Source organism: Urocampus carinirostris, chromosome 8, assembly GCF_059441175.1.
Source record: "Urocampus carinirostris isolate Australia breed hairy pipefish chromosome 8, RoL_Ucar_1.0, whole genome shotgun sequence".
Taxonomy (NCBI): Eukaryota; Metazoa; Chordata; class Actinopteri; order Syngnathiformes; family Syngnathidae; genus Urocampus; species Urocampus carinirostris.
Window position 1 is genome coordinate 7,994,490 of NC_142356.1, and position 21,191 is coordinate 8,015,680.

Below are 21,191 nucleotides of genomic sequence, written 5' to 3' on the forward strand. Positions count from 1 at the left end.
TATTGAAAATAAACAGGACAAACTAGACGGGAACAAAAACTGGAGAAAATAATAAACAAGACAAAAATAGCCGGAAACAAAACTGGAAACCGAAATTAAACAGGACAAAATAAACGAGAACAATACCGGACAGGAAATACCAACAGGAACAGGAGTCGAAATCCACGTCTTGCGGGGCAGAAGTTCGTTGACGCACTGACAAATAAAGAATGAGAGCACTGAGCTTAAAATAGACGGAAAGCCAATCTGTCAATGAGCCGCAGCTGGACCCGTACGGGAGGGGCCAATTGGGCGCCATGGCAACCGTGACAGAAACTGATTTTAAAACTTCCACTTGCAAGAGATTTAATAGCCTTAAACAATGTCCATGTTCTAAAAATCTTTAATAATTTTCCTAATTGTTTAGCACAATTTAGCGTGGGTAGCCATTCATGTCCCCTTTTTGGACTTTTTGATCAATTCAAGCTTCATTTCCTTCACAGACGGGGTCAATAACAGACAGGACGGGACAGACGGGATGGATATTGATACGGGATATCGAAATAAACCGGACAAACTAGACGGGAACAAAAACTGGAGAAAATAATAAACAGGACAAAAATAGCTGGAAACAAAACTGGAAACCGAAATTAAACAGGAACAATACCGGACAGGAAATACCAACAGGAACAGGACCGAGTCGAAACCCACGTCTTGCGGGGCAGAAGTTCGTTGACAAACAAAGAATGAGAGCACTGAGCTTAAAATAGACTGAAAGCCAATCTGTCAATGAGCCGCAGCTGGCGCCACACGGGAAGGGCCAATTGGGCGCCATGGCAACCGTGACAGAAACTGATTTTAAAACTTCCACTTGCAAGAGATTTAATAGCCTTAAACAATGTCCATGTTCTAAAAATCTTTAATAATTTTCCTAATTGTTTAGCACAATTTAGCGTGGGTAGCCATTCATGTCCCCTTTTTGGACTTTTTGATCAATTCAAGCTTCATTTCCTTCACAGACGGGGTCAATAACAGACAGGACGGGACAGACAGGATGGATATTGATACGGGATATCGAAATAAACCGGACAAACTAGACGGGAACAAAAACTGGAGAAAATAATAAACAGGACAAAAATAGCTGGAAACAAAACTGGAAACCGAAATTAAACAGGAACAATACCGGACAGGAAATACCAACAGGAACAGGACCGAGTCGAAACCCACGTCTTGCGGGGCAGAAGTTCGTTGACAAACAAAGAATGAGAGCACTGAGCTTAAAATAGACTGAAAGCCAATCTGTCAATGAGCCGCAGCTGGCGCCACACGGGCGGGGCCAATTGGGCGCCATGGCAACCGTGACAGAAACTGATTTTAAAACTTCCACTTGCAAGAGATTTAATAGCCTTAAACAATGTCCATGTTTTAAAAGCTTTTTTTTTCATATCTTTAATAATTTTCCTAATCGTTTAGCACAATTTAGCGTGGGTAGCCATTCATGTCCCTTTTTCGGATTTTTTGATAAATTCAAGCTTCATTTCCTTGGTTATCATGTCCCCAATTTACGGTGTGTCTAATACGATGCTTTTCTTCCCATCTTTGCGGCATTTTCCCCATCATACGAAAACAACTATAAATTATTTAGTTTGCTCAAAAACCTCATTTCATCTCTCATCCGCCGTACCGCTTATCCTCATTAGGGTCGCGGGGGAGGCTGGAGCCCATCCCAGCCATCTCCGGGCAGTGGGCAGGGGACACCCTGAACTGGTTGCCAGCCAATCGCAGGGCACACAGAGACAGACAACTCATTCGCTCATTCACACCTAGGGACAATTTGGACCGGCCAATTCACCTGAAATGCATGTCTTTGGAATGTGGGAGGAAACCGGAGTGCCCGGAGGAAACCCACGCAAGCACGGGGAGAACATACAAACTCCGCCTATTAAATCAAAATTTGCGATGTCTGAACATATGGCAAGTTACGTGTCTCAGATGCCTGTCTTGTATCAAAGTAAAGAAAGGACATGTTCAAAAGATATGACTTGAACGTATGAATTATCGATAGTGGAAATGAGATCAGTTCCATTCTTAATCCGCCAGTCCTCCCCTTCTCTGCATCCACCCGCTACTCCACTGAACCAGTTCAAGTCACACAAAATGTCGTTTTTCCTTTACATATGTATTCATTTATTATATTAGGTAATCATTTACATTTATATCACACACAACTAGAACTTTCTTTGTACTATTTTGTTATTTTAATGTTATTATATGGGGTAACGGGGCTTTTTCTTTCCCCCGCTATACAGCAATTCCACTGTATTCCGGGAGAGGTCTACTGTAGTGTTTTCATTTTTTCAGAGTACAGTATACGTTCCCGACGTCTCTCTTCTGCCAAGTTGAAGTAGGTCATCCCAATTTTTTTCTCCAGTGTTGCATAACTGCACCGAATAACCCAACGAAATTTCCGACAGACAGGAAACAGCAAGTAAAAATCGGTAATCTTAGCCCAGGAACCTTTTATTCGGAACGTCAAATGTTTTTTTTTGTAATCTATTTTCCAAGAACGGTTCAATTTTGTGGCGGTTGCTCGGCTTCACGCAAGATAAAGTAGCTGGGTCCATTAGAGCTATTTATTTGTATTTATTTTGGACACTTATTCTGATATGTTTTGCACGGGCCAATTCAAAAGAAGGGGCGTAACAGACGCGGGGTGACGGGAAGTGGGGACCGGTAAAGGTGAGTGTTTGTGGACACGGCGGACAATAGTGGATATATATTTTTCCCACCCTTACCTTTGGAAGTATACACTTTTTTCCTTGTATTACTTTCAACGGGACCCGGACTCTGCAGGTCTGCATCAAACCTTAAGTACCGGTATCATTTTCCGTTCATTTTGCCGGCTGTGATTTTTGGACTGTGTACTTTAATGAAGGACATTTAGTTTCAATCGCGAGACTTAAAGTCGGGTTTGGGTTAATTTTGTGTTTGTGTTACATTTTTTAATGTGGGCGCATGCGGCTTATATACAGGTGCGGCTTTTGTAAGTGTAAAATCGGTTTTCCTCTTAAAATGTTGTGGGTGCGGCTTATAATCAGGTGCGCTCTATAGTCTGGAATGTACGGTATAGTGTTATGATTACCGATGTGAATAGCCTGTGCCCGCTCCTATGGCGCCAACTGCCTCCGACTCTGATTGGCTCTCTGTCCCTATTCGAACCCACTCCTATCTGTCCCCTGTTGTCAGTCCGTCTGCGAACTTCAGTTTACTCTAGGCAAACTTTTCAACCCTAACTCACTGCTGTTTTTGCACCCGTCTGTTTCCCGGCTTCGACCCGTTTTTTTTTTTATCTTGACCACGTCCACTCTCTTCTCCTGGCTTTCGACTCGGTCCTGATCCCGACCACGTTTTTTGCTTCATTTTGTTACAGTACAGTACAGTATATGTTCCCGACGTCTCTCTTCTGCCAAATGTAAGTAGGTTATCCCAATTTTTTTTCTCCAGTGTTGCATAACTGCACCGAATAACCCAACGAAATTTCCGACAGACAGGAAACAGCAAGTAAAAATCGGTAATCTTAGCCCAGGAACCTTTTATTCGGAACGTCAAATGTTTTTTTTTTTTGTAATCTATTTTCCGAGAACGGTTCAATTTTGTGGCGGTTGCTCGGCTTCACGCAAGATAAAGTAGCTGGGTCCATTAGAGCTTCGATAAAGCAATGCTTCTGAGTTGGACAAATGGAAGAATAGTGCTAATTTGTTAGCCGGTAAGTGAGCGTACCCTTGGCCTGTTTTCCTTGAAACAATACAATTTTGTGAATAGAGATTTTTCACCGGCCTTCAACTTATATTGTTGGATAGAGAGCCTAAAAGAAAGACATGCTAATGCTACAGGAAAATACGTGCTTAACAGAATATATTATATAAATTGTATAACCCATTAAGTGCTGCCAACTCTTTTGTATAATAGATACTTTATCCATCCCTGTAGGGAAATTCACACTTCCAGCAGTATCCTTTTTTTTTATTAATAGATTAACAGGATGGCCTCAGGGTGCTGTGTTGTAGTTAAGCAACAGCGGAGTGGATGACGTCACACGCTAGGCCAAAAATTCGACGTCCCTGCAGCAGATGGAAATCTTTGTGCCCAGGGTTACACCGCTTCGTGTTCAGGTAGATAGCGAGTCCGCCTCGTCTCCGCTTCCCGCAGGCTTTTGTGTCTCTGTCTGCCCTAACAGCACCGAAGCCGGGTAGCTCCATCCACGTTAGCGTCCGGGATGCTAGACGTGAGCCACGTTTCTGTAAAATACAGCAAACTGCACTCCCTGTACGCTTTGATGTTTCTCACCAGCCCAGCCAGTTCGTCGGTCTTATTTGGTAGAGAGTTCACATTTACCATGATTACGGACGGTAACATTGAATTTTACACAGTACATAATATACCTGGCAGCACGGCGGCGCAGTGGTTAGCGCTTGTGCGGCACTGTTCATGTCATGGGAACCTCCTGCGTGGGTTCAAATCCAGCTCCAGACTTCCTGTGCGGAGTTTGTATGTTCTCCCGGTGCTTGCGTGAGTTTCCTCCGGGCACTCTGGTTTCCTCCCACATTCCAAAAACATACATTTCAGGTAAATTGGCCGTTCCAAATTGTCCCTAAGTGTGAATGAGCGAGTGAGTTGTCTGTCCCCAGTTCAGGGTGTCCCCTGCCCACTGCCCGGAGATGGCTGGGATGGGCTCCAGCCCCCCCGCGACCCTAATGAGGATAAGCGGTACGGCTACTGAGACGAGATGAGATAATATACCTAACAGATATACTGTACAATAATCCCTTGCTGTACAGTATATCTGGCTTTCTAAATAGAGCTTTCTTCTTCAGAATGCCATAATGATAAGTCACAGGAGCAGGCGTGTCAGCGTTATTATCTATCACGTTCAAAGCCAGGAGAGAAAGCTTACCACTTGTTGTGAGTCATAACTTTATTCATATCTAGTTTCTTTTGTTTTTTATTAGCATATTTGGTATTGGAGTAAACCAAAAGTCATTGAAAGTCATCCAGTTAAAGTAACCCTACCCAACCCTGCATTTTATGTTAGTTTTGCCGGAGATCAAAGAGATCAAAGGCAGGAGAGAAAGCTTACCACGTGTTGTGAGTCATCATTTTATTCATATTTAGTTTCTTTTGTCTCAGCATATTTGGTATTGGAGTAATCCAAAAGTCATTGAAAGTAATCCAGTTAAAGTAACCCTACCCAACCCTGTATACATTGTCTAAACGATTAAGCCCTGCTGCGTTCCCGTCTCTTATTGGCTGTTTGTTTAATAGAATTAAACACAAAGTGAGTGCTGCTGACTCATACAGATTAGGAGAGAATAATAATCCTATTATCCTGGAGTCTTCCCTCTCGTGTCTTCTATTGTGTGCGACGAAAGAAAAACATGTGAAAGCGAACGGGTTAATTTATGTATTTTCTCTCTTGGACCAAAAAAAAACAAACCTCGGAAAACAGCGTTGGAGAAACAAACAGGTTGAAGTGATTTCTATTTCTTTGAGACAGTTAACCTTGGATGGTGACCTAGCCGTAGTAGAATTGCTCTGGATGGATATATAGCGGCCGTAATGTCCATTAGGCGGAATGGAAAATCGATAAATGCCATTCGGCTTGTTTTAAATGCCTGCTTTCCAAGCATCCATTTCCTTTTTACTCCTCTCACACGATGCAGCGTTGTGGTTTAGTTGCTTAGAAATGATAAATTGTGGGATGCACTTTTATAAAACTATTTTATTGTTTTATGAACACATTTTTTAGGGATTTATTTATGTGTCCATACCGTATTTTCACATTACTTAGCCTAGATGGTAAGGCGCCCGCTTTGAGACTGGGAGGTCGGTGGTTCGCGCCCCGGCCGAGTCATTCCTAAGACTTAAAAAGTGGTCGGCGGCGCCCTCTGTTGGCTGCGGCTGCATCGGCTCGCTACAACGGGTCAGGTGCAATCGACATTTCGTTCTGTGTACATTGTTACACAGAATGACAATACAAGGAAATTATTATTATTATTATTATTATTACTTACATGTTTAAGTCAGAAACAAGAATGCGGACGGACTTCTGTGGGAATTGTTGTTTGACGTTTATGGGTACTATTTTGGGTATCTATTTTCAAGAATGTTTTTATATGTGTTATTTAAATTGTCAACAACTATTTAGAAAAAAAATAATGCTTGTTCGTCAATTCGTTTCTTCCTCATGCCATGAGGCTCTTTAACTCCACCCGAGGGAATAAAGGCACACATTAAACCCCACCCCAACATTTGCAAATTATCTTATTTTTATGACAGTGTGTATTTTATGAAGCACTATTTAAATACTCTACATCAACTCCCAGGGTTAGGTAGCGTTACTTTATTTGGATTACCTTCAATTACTTTTGGATTATTCCAATACCAAATATGCTAATAAAAAACAAAATAAACTAAATATGAATAAAATGATGACTCATAACACGTAGTAAGCTTTCTCTTCTGGCTTTGATCTCCGGCAAAACGAACATAAAATGCGACAGAAACAAAATAAAAATAAATAAATACAGCTTGCCAGCATCATTTTGGCCGTTCCGTGTGTTCCGTTACTCCCCAAGCCTGCACAAAATTCGTGTCATTTTATTCATATTTAGTTTATTTTGAATCTAATTAACATATTTGGTATTGTAAATTATTGTTGGTAATATACTGATTTAAGGGATAACTGCAAACCTGTCTTTTTTCATTTTCTCCTTTTAGACTTTTTTTTCTTAACTTCTTCGTCATATAATGATTCGTAATATAATGCATCAAAGCAAGTGAGCCGTCTGAGAGCCGGCTCTCTTGAATGAGTTGAGCCGAAAAAGCCGGTTCTCTAAAAAGAGACGGACTTCCTTTCACTACACAACTCGAACTCGTTTGACTTGATTGAATTGCCGTTTGGTGATCTTCAGTGTATACCGGATGGTACCCATCATTGACAAATTTGCGTTTTTCTGTTCAGATTTCTTGTACCTCGTACACCTCTTAAAATGCATAATAAACGTACAGTGGAACCTCGGTTCTCGACCATAATCCGTTCGAGAACCCTGTTCGAGAACCGATTTTTTCAATCACCGAAATCATTTTTCCCATTAAAAATAATGTAAATCATTTTAATCCGTTCCAACACCCTGAATGTTTACCATGAATGTTTAACATGAACATGAAGCTAACCCAGGCTAATCGTACGTTCGCGTTATCGTAATCTTCCGTACGAAAGATTACGCTAACATGAACGTGTAAAAATAAAAAAATCAGGTCGTTTACGAGTCATTTAGCACCCGGGTCTCCACAACAAGTGATGAGTGGTTCAGTGGAAAGGAGGCTCCGTTCCAACACCCTAAATATTGGGCTCCGTTCCAACACCCTGAATGTTTACCTTGAATGTTTAACGTAAACTTAAAGCTAACCCAGGCTAATCGTACGTTCGCGTTATCGTAATCTTCCGTACGAAAGATTACGCTAACATGAACGTGTAAAAACGAAAAAAGGATAAAGAAAAGAATTATGAAAAGGATTTCTTACCTTTGTGGTGGTCAGGAGAAGGTGCAGGTGGACGGTGGGGAGAGGATCAGACACTCGCACACCTTCTTTATATTTGGCTATTATTTCTTTTAGCACCACAAGTGGCCAGCGCTTCATTGGAAAGGGGGCTCCGTTCCAACACCCTGAATTTTGGGCTCAGTTCCAACACCCTGAATGTTTACCTGAATGTTCAACGAAAAAAATGACTTGACTTGAAATCATAAAGCTAACCCAGGCTAATCGTACGTTCGCGTTATCGTAATCATCCGTACGAAAGAAAACGCTAACACGAAAAAAAGATAAAAAGATAAAGAAAAGAATTATGAATAGGATTTCTTACCTTTGTGGTGGTCAGCAGAAGGCGCATGCTGTATTCCCTAGCAAGATCGGAAACTCGCACACCTCTTTCATATTTAGCTTTTACGTCTTTCTTAAAGGCAATAGTTGTACGAACAACTTTTCACCTGTCCTGCTTGCACCGACCTTCTTCGGAGGCATAGTTAGGGGCTAAAACACTCCGTTCACCGATATTAAAAGCGAAAGCAAAAAGACACCCGTACGCCGCTCAGCATCGCACTCTAGCGTACGCACTCACGCATTACCGGCGTTCAAACTCCGAATTTTTGACCGAAAAGCGAAGCAAGAATTTCTCGAAACTTTGGTCGAACTCCGATTTGTTCGAACTGAGAGGCGTTCGAAAACCGAGGTTCCGCTGTAATTTGTACGGCAAAAACTTTGACAGGTATGCATCTCTCATGCAAACTCCCTCCTCAGTGAACGTCAACGTTTGTCACAAAGGCAATTCAATTTATCTGACCGAGCAGGACAGAAATTAGATCGGCGCGCAGGTTGTAATTAACACGGCAAATGAACCAAACCTCACGTAGTTTACCGAGCATATTACGATGGCCGCCTGGTGATTGATGGCCTGGCTTTTCTACGATTCTCATTAAGAACATGAAGGCCGCGTGACCCGAATGGTGTCGAGTCCCGTGTTTGCTTCCTTTATTATCGATGCGGACGGTTATATGCGAGATAGCAGGTGGGCCGGCTGCTCGGTAAACTGCAAACAGGAAACTGTCTGCTGTGCAAATATTAGCCCACATGGATATAAGCATGCGACGGTTGCCAAGGGAACTGATCGATATGGGATGCAAGAAGCTCGGTGTTTAGAGAAATCTGGCTTTCTGCTTTTTGGGTTAATAAAAATAAGCGATTTTGTGAGTTTTTATTATACACAGTGACCTCCTGGGTTTACCTTGGCGATTGATTTGGAAACACATCTCATCTCATGTCAAGTCAAGTCAAGTCAAATTTATTTATATAGCCCTTAATCACAAAAATGTCTCAAAGGACTGCACAGGATTACAGTTACAAAATTACACAATTACCTGATCTTAAACCAGCATGCGGGCAAGGAAAAACTCAAAAACCTCAGTGTGAGGAGAAAAGAGAAACCTTGAGAAAGGACCTCACATGTGGTAATCCCCCTTCCAGGATTGACCAGGGTGAATTACAATTAGCATTACTGTACACATAATAGTAAACATTAGCTGCACCGCTTATCCTCAGTAGGGTCGCAGGGGTGCTGGAGCCCATCCCAGCTATCTTCGGGCGGTGGGCAGGGGACACCCTGAACTGGTTGCCAGCCAATCGCAGGGCACACGGGGACAGACAACTCGCTCGCTCATTCACACCTAGGGACAATTTGGACCGGCCAATCAACCTGACATGCATGTTTTTGGAATGTGGGAGGAAACCGGAGAGCCCAAAGGAAACCCACGCAAGCACGGGAAAATCATGCAAACTCCACACAGGAGGTCCGATCTCACGACCTCAAAACTGTGCCGCACACGCGCTAACCACTGTGCCGCCGTGCTATTAAGTCAGGTCATATATATTTACAGTATATAGCTCTTAATCACAAGGAGTCTCAAAGAGCTGTACAGACTACTATTACACCTCAAACATGCAGATTTCTTCTTGGCTCTTGGAATCACTAGCAAAGTTATTGGAGTGAAGGCTCTGACCAGAAATATACAGAGAAATTAAATCAAGTAAAAATACTGTTAAATGCTAGCTCATACATAAAAAAGTAAAACAAAACAAAAATGTGAACAATGCAGGGTCAAAACCTTATACAGTACTTTCAACTCAGGCATGATTTAATATAATTTGGGATGTAGTAAAACATTTTTGTGTTCCACTGGCATTTTAAATATTATGCTTGTCATTTTCTAAATTAAATGACATAAAAATGACCCTAAACCTTGGAAACCAGGTCAAAAATATAGAGAAAATCCAAAATTAAAGCAATTGTAAACATTGTATTACCTGTTGAGGCGCCACTCTGACGACAAATGATAAGAAAACAATACTTTCAATTTAGAACACAGCACCCCCTCACTGCAATAGTCGACCGGGGATAATGGATCGTGACTGCACGGGTGCTGTTCATTTGAGGCGTAAAGAAAAGGAAAAAAAGAGACAGTAGGCACACATTTCCTGTATTGGCCCCTGCTCTCAGCAACAGTCACCCGGGGATAATGGGTCGCAGCCAAAACAGGTCATTTTAAGCAAAAATACAGTAACAGGAAATGATAAAAAATAAATAGAAGTGCCACGCTCGACAAAAGTTCTGCCGGTCCCCACCCACAGAAATATGGGATTGGGGATAATAGATAACATGTGCATAAGTGCAGTTGATTCATTTAGTGGACAAAAGTACAAAAAAGAGCCACCAGACCCAGCAAGTTGTGCTGAGCCAGTACCCGGTCGCTGTAGTATGCATTCGGGGATAATGGATCTCGAATGCATGAGTACAGTTCACTTTTTGGTGGACACGACAACGAAAAAGAGCCTCTATGTCAAAGTCATATAATATAATATACATATACCGTAAATTCCGGACTATAAGCCGCTACTTTTTTCCCGAACTTTCAACCCTGCGGCTTATTCAGTGATGCGGCCAATTTATGTCATTTTTCTAACGGGCGCTAGCGGCGCTCGAGTGTTGCTACCATTAACTGCCCTGTCAAAGCTATATTATTATTATTAAAGCTTTGAAAACTCTCTCGGTGTACCGTCTTTCTTTGTAAATATGTGTAACCCATGTATAATATGTATTTGCAACTGTATATTTTTGTAATGTATTTATTTGTATTTATTTTAGACACTTATTCTGATATTTTTTGCACGGGTGAACGAAAAAGGAGGAGCGGAACAAACGCGGGGTGCCAAGTTTAAGTGGGGACCGCTAAAGGTGAGGGACAGACAAGGAAAGAAGAGGGGGTAAAAAGTTGGTTAAAGAAAAAGGAGTTGCGTGAGTAAATGTGTTCATCTGATATGTTTTTCCCACCCTTACCTTTGGAAATATACACTTTTTTCCTTGGATTACTTTCAACGGGACCCGGACTCTGCAGGTCTGCATCAAACCTTAAGTAGCGGTATCATTTTCCGTTCATTTTGCCGGCTGTGATTTTTGGACTGTGGACTTTAATGAAGGACATTTAGTTTCAATTGCGGGACTTAAAGTCGGGTTTGGGTTAATTTTGTCTTTGTGTTACATGTTTAAATGTGGGGGCATGCGGCTTATATACAGGTGCGGCTTGTGTATGTACAAAATCGGTTTTCCTCTTAAAATGTGGTGGGTGCGGCTTATAATCAGGTGCGCTCTATAGTCCGGAAATTACGGTCATATAAAGCAATTTCTTCTTGCCATCTCCACCTGGGAACCGATGAATGTCTTATCCTTCTCCTGTACTGAAAAAAATAAAAGGAATAATTCCACGCTGTATGTAAACACATCACGGGGATTACGGTCCAAAATGATGGCTGCTTTCTACAAACATCGCTCAAGTAAACACTCGGAAACATTTGCGACGCCATCTGCGTTGTTTATCGCAATCTGCCGATTTTTAATTTTTTTTTACCGACCCGCAAAGTCAAAAATGGTGTTTTCGTCTTACCGGATGACATTACCCGCCCGATGAGCGACACCATCCATTCAGATTCGGCGAAAGGCGTCGCCAGTATAAATAGAGGACACGAGTTAGCGGGCACGCGCCTTTATTAGCTTTATAAAAGCTGTTTACGAGGCGAGCGAACGGGCCTGAAAATAACGGCGCTTGGAAAGCGATATTTTCTACGGGAAGCAGAAGGTCTTTTTATGTCGGCGCCTTTGAGAGCAAAGATGATATCTCGTCTCGATAAAAAAGCCAGCTGCGAGCCGACGCGAGGAAAGTCAAAAAAATAAATGCAAAATGGGCTGGATGAATGGACCGTTTACCGTCTTTGGGGTACGCGGGTTATGTTTTGGGAAGGGCGGACCCAAGCGCAGACACCCCAGCTGAATGGAAAGGGTTTATTTGGGGGCAAAAGGTGCTCCGTTCATAGAAGTCCGGAAGAAACGAGTGACAAAAAACACTCATGGCTAGCAAAGTTCAGGAAGTCCAGAATAGATCGAGCTAGTCAAGTCAAGTCACATTTATTTGTATAGCCCCTTCGAGGGCAAACAACAATCCTACAGCTTTTGCTGTCATCACAGTCCACAGTGTACAGTGTGTACAGTAAGATCAAACATCTAGTTGGATCCGCCCATCTCTGTCTGTCCCTCACCCCCTCATACACCCCCCTTCCGGAGGAAAACAAAGCCTATACAACAAAGACAGTTAAAACATCTTCTTTGTTCCTTTAGCTCTTCGTTTTCCTTATCCTCACTGTAAAATGTGGAACTGGAGTGCCACGTCCAATTTCGTTGTCACAATATATCCTATGTTGTAACTATGACAATAAAGTTCTATTCTATTCTATTCTTCTATTCCTTATATAATGGTTTGGTACCCTCTAAAGCATGGGTGTCAAACAGGCGGCCCACGGGCCAAATCAGGCCCGCTAAGGGATTGACTATGGCCCACGAGACAACGCTCAGAGAAGCGCAAGAGAAAAACGAGCCGCAGGTTGAAATATATCCACTTGATGTTGCCAAAGCCAGGTGCCGCTCACAAACACTGTACTTGGATTTCTCTCTCATTCTCTCTCTCTTCCTTCCTTTTTCTTTCACTCTCTATCTCTCTTTGACACTCTCTCTCTCTTTTTTGTCTTTCTTTGTTTCTCTTTCTCTCTGTGTCTTTTTACCTTCTTTTGCTCTCTTCCTTTTTCATTTTTCTCTCTTTTCTCTCTCTCTGTCTCACTTGCTTTCTCCTTCTCCCTTTCTCCTTCTCTCTTTGTATTTCTCTTTGGATTTCGTACTTTCTCTCTTTTTCCCCCTTCTCTATTTCTCGTTTCATCTCTTTTGTTTCTCTCTGCCTCTTTCTCTCTCTTTTCTCTCTCTCTTTCTCTTTTTCTTTCTCTTGAATCTACTAGTCTGGCCCCCGACAGAATGTTTGTTCTATCGTGTGGCCCCCGACTTCAAATGAGTTTGACACCCCTGCTCTAAAGGACATGCTGGATCTTAACAGGTTAGATCCACGTTCTATTATAAGAAGTGGACTTTTCTAACGGCCAAAATATATTCATGAGTTTACCATTACTTTTTATGGGAAAAATAAATTCAGTCATCGACCAAATTAAACCTCGACCTCCAACATGCATGGGATTACGCTTAAAAGCTGACACGCCATTTCATTTGGTTTCAAAGTGAAATTTACGTTCCGTAAATCGCAATTGCCCCAATACAATTTTTACCAAGGTGGGAGAAAATGGGTGACAAAAATACAGTCCAGATAACACTAAAAGCCGGCAGAGTTCGGGAAGGTAGATCGACGACAGGTATACTAAGGCTGGAGATCAGGAACATTAAGAGTTAACAAAATTCCAACAACTTTTGCTTTAGGCACAGTCTTTAGATACGAAGACTAATACGAGTCAGGTACAGAGGATGAAGAACAGGATGGGGGCCACCAGTTTGTTTACATGTTAGCGTCCTCTGGATGGTGGTGGTTTGTTGGATGCTAACATCATATTTGGTGGTTTGATTTTGAATTTAGATCTATATATGTAGATCCAGATAAATATAGGTAGAATAGATCCATACTGATAGAGATAGATCGATAGGGATGGAGATAGATTGATAGGGATGGAGATAGATCGATAGATGGATTGATATGGGGATGGATCGATAGAGATAGAAGGATAGAGCTTGAAAATAGGTAGAGATAGATTGATAGATAGAGATATTGGTGGAGCTAGATCCATAAAGATAGATTCATGTAGCGAAAGATCAGTATCTATAGATCAATATATATATAAATACATGAAGACATTGCTTCATAACATCCAGATGTTTTCCATCAAGCTGACTTGCAGTTAATCCACAACAATAGAGATATAGATATGATTATATGCAGAAATATAGATATATCGATACATGGTTCAATCGTTATAGATATAGAGAAATAGATATACATGTAAATGTAAATTTAGGTAGGTAGGTAGGTGATTAGAACCTTTATAAATAGTTAAATAAAAATATTATAGAGATATAAATATAGATGGAGACATTGCTTCATAGCATCCAGATGTTTTCCATCAAGCCGACTTGCAGTTAATCCACAACAATAGAGATATAGATATAAATCCAGGCAGAGATATAGATATATCGATACATGGATCAATCGTTATAGATATAGAGAAATAGATATACATGTTGATGTAAATTTAGGTAGGTAGGTGATTAGAACCTTTATAAATAGTTAAATAAAAATATTATAGAGATATAAATATAGATGGAGACATTGCTTCATAACATCCAGATGTTTTCCATCAAGCCGACTTGCAGTTAATCCACAACAATAGAGATATAGATATGATTATATGCAGAAATATAGATATATCGATACATGGTTCAATCGTTATAGATATAGAGAAATAGATATACATGTAAATGTAAATTTAGGTAGGTAGGTAGGTGATTAGAACCTTTATAAATAGTTAAATAAAAATATTATAGAGATATAAATATAGATGGAGACATTGCTTCATAGCATCCAGATGTTTTCCATCAAGCCGACTTGCAGTTAATCCACAACAATAGAGATATAGATATAAATCTAGGCAGAGATATAGATGTATCGATACATGGATCAATCGTTATAGATATAGAGAAATAGATATACATGTAGATGTAAATTTAGGTAGGTAGGTAGGTGATTAGAATCTTTATAAATAGTTAAATAAAAATATTATAGAGATATAAATATAGATGGAGACATTGCTTCATAACATCCAGATGTTTTCCATCAAGCCGACTTGCAGTTAATCCACAACAATAGAGATATAGATATAAATCTAGGCAGGGATATAGATGTATCGATACATGGATAAATCGTTATAGATATAGAGAAATAGATATACATGTTGATGTAAATTTAGGTAGGTAGGTGATTAGAACCTTTATAAATAGTTAAATAAAAATATTATAGAGATATAAATATAGATGGAGACATTGCTTTATAACATCCAGATGTTTTCCATCAAGCCGACTTGCAGTTAATCCACAACAATAGAGATATAGATATAAATCTAGGCAGAGCTATAGTTATATCGATACATGGATCAATCGTTATAGATGTAGAGAAATAGATATACATGTTGATGTAAATTTAGGTAGGTAGGTGATTAGAACCTTTATAAATAGTTAAATAAAAATATTATAGAGATATAAATATAGATGGAGACATTGCTTCATAACATCCAGATGTTTTCCATCAAGCCGACTTGCAGTTAATCCACAACAGTAGAGATATAGATATAAATCTAGGCAGAGATATAGATATATCGATACATGATCAATCGTTATAGATATAGAGAAAAAGATATACATGTAGATGTAAATTTAGGTAGGTAGGTAGGTGATTAGAATCTTTATAAATAGTTAAATAAAAATATTATAGAGATATAAATATAGATGGAGACATTGCTTCATAACATCCAGATGTTTTCCATCAAGCCGACTTGCAGTTAATCCACAACAATAGAGATATAGATATAAATCTAGGCAGAGATATAGATATATCGATACGTGGATCAATCGTTATAGATATAGAGAAATAGATATACATGTAGATGTTAATTTAGGTAGGTAGGTAGGTGATTAGAATCTTTATAAATAGTTAAATAAAAATATTATAGAGATATAAATATAGATAAAGAGACATTGCTTCATAACATCCAGATGTTTTCCATCAAGCCGACTTGCAGTTAATCCACAACAATAGAGATATAGATATAAATCTAGGCAGAGATATAGATGTATCGATACATGGATCAATCGTTATAGATATAGAGAAATAGATATACATGTAGATGTAAATTTAGGTAGGTAGGTAGGTGATTAGAACCTTTATAAATAGTTAAATAAAAATATTATAGAGATATAAATATAGATGGAGACATTGCTTCATAACATCCAGATGTTTTCCATCAAGCCGACTTGCAGTTAATCCACAACAATAGAGATATAGATATAAATCTAGGCAGGGATATAGATGTATCGATACATGGATCAATCGTTATAGATATAGAGAAATAGATATACATGTTGATGTAAATTTAGGTAGGTAGGTGATTAGAACCTTTATAAATAGTTAAATAAAAATATTATAGAGATATAAATATAGATGGAGACATTGCTTCATAACATCCAGATGTTTTCCATCAAGCCGACTTGCAGTTAATCCACAACAGTAGAGATATAGATATAAATCTAGGCAGAGATATAGATATATCGATACATGATCAATCGTTATAGATATAGAGAAATAGATATACATGTCGATGTAAATTTAGGTAGGTAGGTAGGTGAGTAGAACCTTTATAAATAGTTGAATAAAATTCATTGGGGTCCCTTATAGTCCGGTTGACAATTTCCCGCTATCGTCTTGCTAAAAGACGAATTTGAAAACCGTCTTCCGTGACGGGCGAACCCCGCTGGCGACCTGCAGCCAACCCTGTCAACCGAATTACACGCGTGTACACACACACACACGTGCACACCCGTTCCTATAGCTGTAGCATGTTTCACACATTTAGCATTTTTCACTATTTTCTCCCATATCGCTACGTTTTCAGCAGCATTGTTCCTGAGTGCCGAAACATATAAATATGCTCATCTGTAAGTATCAATCCTCTGGGCATGATTTCAGTATGATGAATCTTCACAAAACCCGTCTTCCTAGTGTTGCTTCCTGTAGTGTGTGTCGGTGGCCCTATTTGGCAAGTCAGTGTGAAGAAGCAGTTCAGTGAGAGTCACGAGATATTGTTTAGGAGCAGACCTTATTGCCTCGCCCCAAAACATGTAAAACAAGATCCAGGGAGAAGTCTTGGCGGGAGAGGGAGAGCCGTTTAATTATCTTCGGCAAAGTTCAAAACAGAGTTCTCATTCGTCTAAGAGACAATCATTTTTTTTTTTATAACATTTTTGACCAGATATATTCTTAGTTCGTCCCCCTCGCGATGACGCACGTGTTTATCTCAAAATGCACGCTACCAGACACAATGTTTTTCCCCAGAATGTTTTCGTCCTCTTTCGATTTTCCAAAGTTACACAATTTCCAAGAAACTCGTTGGGGTCGGCCTGACATCCAAATACCTGGCTTGACCGCATGTTCCATGCCATGAAGAATGTTATTACTTGGCAGCCCAAGGCGATTAATAACAACATTCGCTGACATTCACATTCAGGAGAAACAAGCCTGGAATTTCCCGTTTTAAACTAATGCGTTCTCCTTATGTCAAGTTCTACCCTAATAATCCACAATAACATATAAATAGAAATGGGCAGTTTACTCTTCAAAAAAGCTTGTTCTTTTCCAAAAATAAGATGATAAAATCCCGTCCTCATTGTCTGGCCAGAGAGGGGTGACGTTTCGTGCATGTCCAAGGAAACACGGTCGCCCGGGGGAACGGGATCGCCATGAGGACCAAAATTGTGCGATCACTTCACTGGAAGCAAATGGCACGCAAAAGTTCATGCCTAAGTTCAGTCTACTCGCAATAAATGAGAATAATGTTAACAAATAACTAATATCTCCTTTCTGAAATTAGTTGTGTTGATGCTTATTTTGACATTTTTTTCATAAATAATATTTCAAAATAAGGCGCAAGCTGACTTCTTCTATTAAATGCAAACAAGAAGACTGACGTATTTACCTTCAGTGCAGACAGATATGCGCTGTGTGCATAAGTCCGCCCACCTAAACTGCTCACCCAATCAAATTGCTCTGTGTGTTTGGCTAGCTTTTCTGGATGTTTGCAGTTTTTCTGTGGGTTTTCATCATGGAGTGTCTCAACTGTGAACATAATTTGCCAGCTGGGCTTCCCTATAAATGATCCAGTCTCTCAGGAGGCGTGGGTTCAAATCCCACTACTGCCATTTTATTATTTACTGTACAATGGGAATTTACAATAGTTTTTACTGCTTTTCCAAAACCAATTTTATCTCAATTATTTAATATTGGGCGGCAGTAGCTCAGCGGATAAAGCTTGTGATCAAGTGGTCGCAGGTTCGATTCCCGGCTCCTATGTGTTATATGTCGAAGTGTCCTTGGGCAAGAGACCGAAACCCTAATGTGTCAGGACCAGAACGGAAACAGGACCCACTCGCGTAATGTTTCTCACAAGTTTTATTAGAAGAAAGGGAAAGGGTTGCTCTGAACAGGGAAGTGGGACTTCCGTGGCGACCCATGGCGGTGTCGGGAAAGGAAAAAACGGGTCAGTAGCCGGGATAGAAGCGCAAAAACGTGGTCGGGATCGGAAACAAGTTGAAAGCCAAGGGAGGAGCTCAGACGTGGTCAAGATCAAAACGGATCGAAGAGGGAGACAAACAGGGGCAAAAAACTGGACAGGCGAAAAGGGGCTTGCTGTGTAAAAACAGAGATTCGCAGACGGACCGACAAAATGGGACTGACAGGACAGAGTTTAAATACTGACAGGGAGCCAATCCTTTAACAAGCTGCTGCTGGCGCCACGCGGGCGGGCCCAATTGGGCGCCATGGCAACTGTGACAGAAACTGATTTTAAAACTTCCACTTGCGAGAGATTTACTAACCTTAAACAATGTCCATGTTTTAAAAGCTTGGTTTACTCCAATACCAAATATGCCAATAAAAGACAAAATAAACTAAATATGAATAAAATGACTAAATTTTGTGCAGGTGGAATACATAAAATGGCAAAAATGATGTTGGCAAGCTGTTTGAATTTATTTTCATTTTGTTTCTGTTGCATTTTATGTTAGTTTTGCCGGAGATCAAAGAGATCAAAGCCAGGAGAGAAAGCTTACCACGTGTTGTGAGTTATCATTTTATTCCTATTTAGTTTATTTTGTCTTCTATTAGTATATTTGGTATTGGAGTAATCCAAAAGTAATTGAAAGTAATCCAGTTAAAGTAACCCTACCCAACCCTCCATTTGATGTTAATTTTGCCAGAGATCAAAGAGATCAAAGCCCGGAGAGAAAGCATACCACGTGTTGTGAGTCATTATTTTATTCATATTTAGTTTCTTTTGTCTTTTATTAGCATATTTGGTATTGGAGTAATCCAAAAGTAAATGAAAGTAATCCAGTTAAAGTAACTCTACCCAACCCTGCATTTTATGTTAGTTTTGCCAGAGATCAGAGAGATCAAAGCCAGGAGAGAAAGCTTACCACGTGTTGAGAGTCATCATTTTATTCATATTTAGTTTATTTTGTCTTCTATTAGTATATTTGGTATTGGAGTAATCCAAAAGTAATTGAAAGTAATCCAGTTAAAGTAACTCTACCCAACCCTGCATTTTATGTTAGTTTTGCCGGAGATCAAAGAGATCAAAGCCAGGAGAGAAAGCTTACTACGTGTTGTGAGTCATCATTTTATTCATATTTAGGGTTTTTTTTGTCTTTTTTTAGCATTTTTTTCCTGCAGGCCTTCAAAATTTAGCCGAAATGGCAAAAATTGTCTGCCACCGATTCTAAAGATTTGAGAATATCGTCTAGCACGGAATGAGTTCATCACAGGATAATGAACTTGCTCAATGTGCTTGAAACATTAGGACGTTTGGATTGGCCCGTAAGCCCTATCGATCCGTCTTTATCGACTATTGATGCCTACGTGGGCAATTTCACGTGATTGGTGGGCGACAGGTAATGGTTAACAAAGACGAATGAGCCCTGGACGCAGATCGGGGACTTGAGAGGTGGGACGACACAAAGAAAATATTCACAAAGACGTCACTTCAGTACAATAGGTTCCTGATTTATATCATTATTTTTCCGAGAAGTTTATAATTTAGTCGAGCGAAAAAACAGTCATTTAAAACAAATGTTTGACGTATTTGAATGTAAACGTCACCCCTCTCTGGCCAGAGGATGGTAAATGGTCTGCATTTCTATAGCGCTTCTCAGGTCAATGAAGACCTCCCAAAACGCTTTACAATGTGCTTCACACTTACCCGTTCACACACACACTCACACACCAATAGGCAGCCAGCCTCCGAAAGTTTTGAGGATAATCAAGATGGTTAATGGTCTGCATTTCTATAGCGCTTTTCAGGTCAATGAAGACCTCCCAAAGCGCTTTACAATGTGCTTCACACTTACCCGTCCACATACACACTCACACACCAATAAGCCATGCTTAATGGGGGAATTAGGGGATTCAGTGTCTTGCCCAAGGAGACTTCGACATATAACATGGAGGAGCCGGGAATCGCACCTGCGACCTCTTGATGCTAAGACAAGCGCTCTACCTCCTGAGCTAACGCTCCCTTATTGTTTTTACAAACAATTGAGGGTTCTTGGGGGAGGAGAACTTAACATAAAAGAGAACACCACCGTAAAACCACAAACATGACAATGCAGCAGTTTCTCTTCTCAACCGAATGGTTGAGTGGTTAACAAGTTCTTTCTCAACGTTTCGTCATTTTATTCCTTGCCCAAGGGCACTTCGACATATAACATGGAGGATCCAGGAATCGAACCTGCGACGTCTTGATGCTAAGACAAGCGCTCTACCTCCTGAGCTAACGCTCCCTTATTGTTTTTACAAACAATTGAGGGTTCGTGGGGGAGGAGAACTTAACATAAAAGAGAACACCACCGTAAAACCACAAACATGACAATGCAGCAGTTTCTCTTCTCAACCGAATGGTTGAGTGGTTAACAAGTCCCTTCATTTCTTCATTTGACTCATGTTGAGGTTTTTGAGTTTTTCCTTGCCCAAGGACACTTCGACATATAACACAGAGGAGCCGGGGAGTAACGGAATACAAGGAATGGCAAAAATGATGTTTGGATTTATTTTCATTTTGTTTCTGTCGCATTTTATGTTAGTTTTGCCGGAGATCAAAGAGATAAAAGCCAGGAGAGAAAGCTTACCACGTGTTGTGAGTCTTCATTTTATTCATATTTAGTTTCTTTTGTCTTTTAATAGCATATTTGGAATTGGGGTCATCCAAAAGTAATTGAAAGTAATCCAGTTAAAGTATCCCTACCCAACCCTGCATTTTATGTTCGTTTTGCCGGAGATCAAAGAGATCAAAGCCAGGAGAGAAAGCTTACCACATGCTGTGAGTTATGATGTTATTCATATTTAGTTTCTTTTGTCTTTTATTGGCATATTTGGTATTGGAGTCATCCAAAAGTAATTGAA

The 21,191-nt window shown here is 40.2% G+C and overlaps 1 protein-coding gene across 2 annotated transcripts in view; it reads left to right on the top strand.

Annotated features, from left to right (window-relative positions):
* The window catches only part of sgcz (sarcoglycan zeta), a 399,187-nt gene that overhangs the window by 115,295 nt on the left and 262,701 nt on the right, over positions 1-21,191 (top strand). Inside the window, exon 1 of one of the 2 annotated variants that reach the window (XM_088343001.1) lies at positions 5,435-5,503. The exons of the other annotated variant lie outside the window; for it this stretch is intronic. The gene's annotated coding sequence lies outside the window, so the exon portion shown is untranslated. Of the gene's footprint in view, positions 1-5,434; positions 5,504-21,191 lie in introns of those variants that run through there. 2 annotated transcript variants of the gene reach the window in all.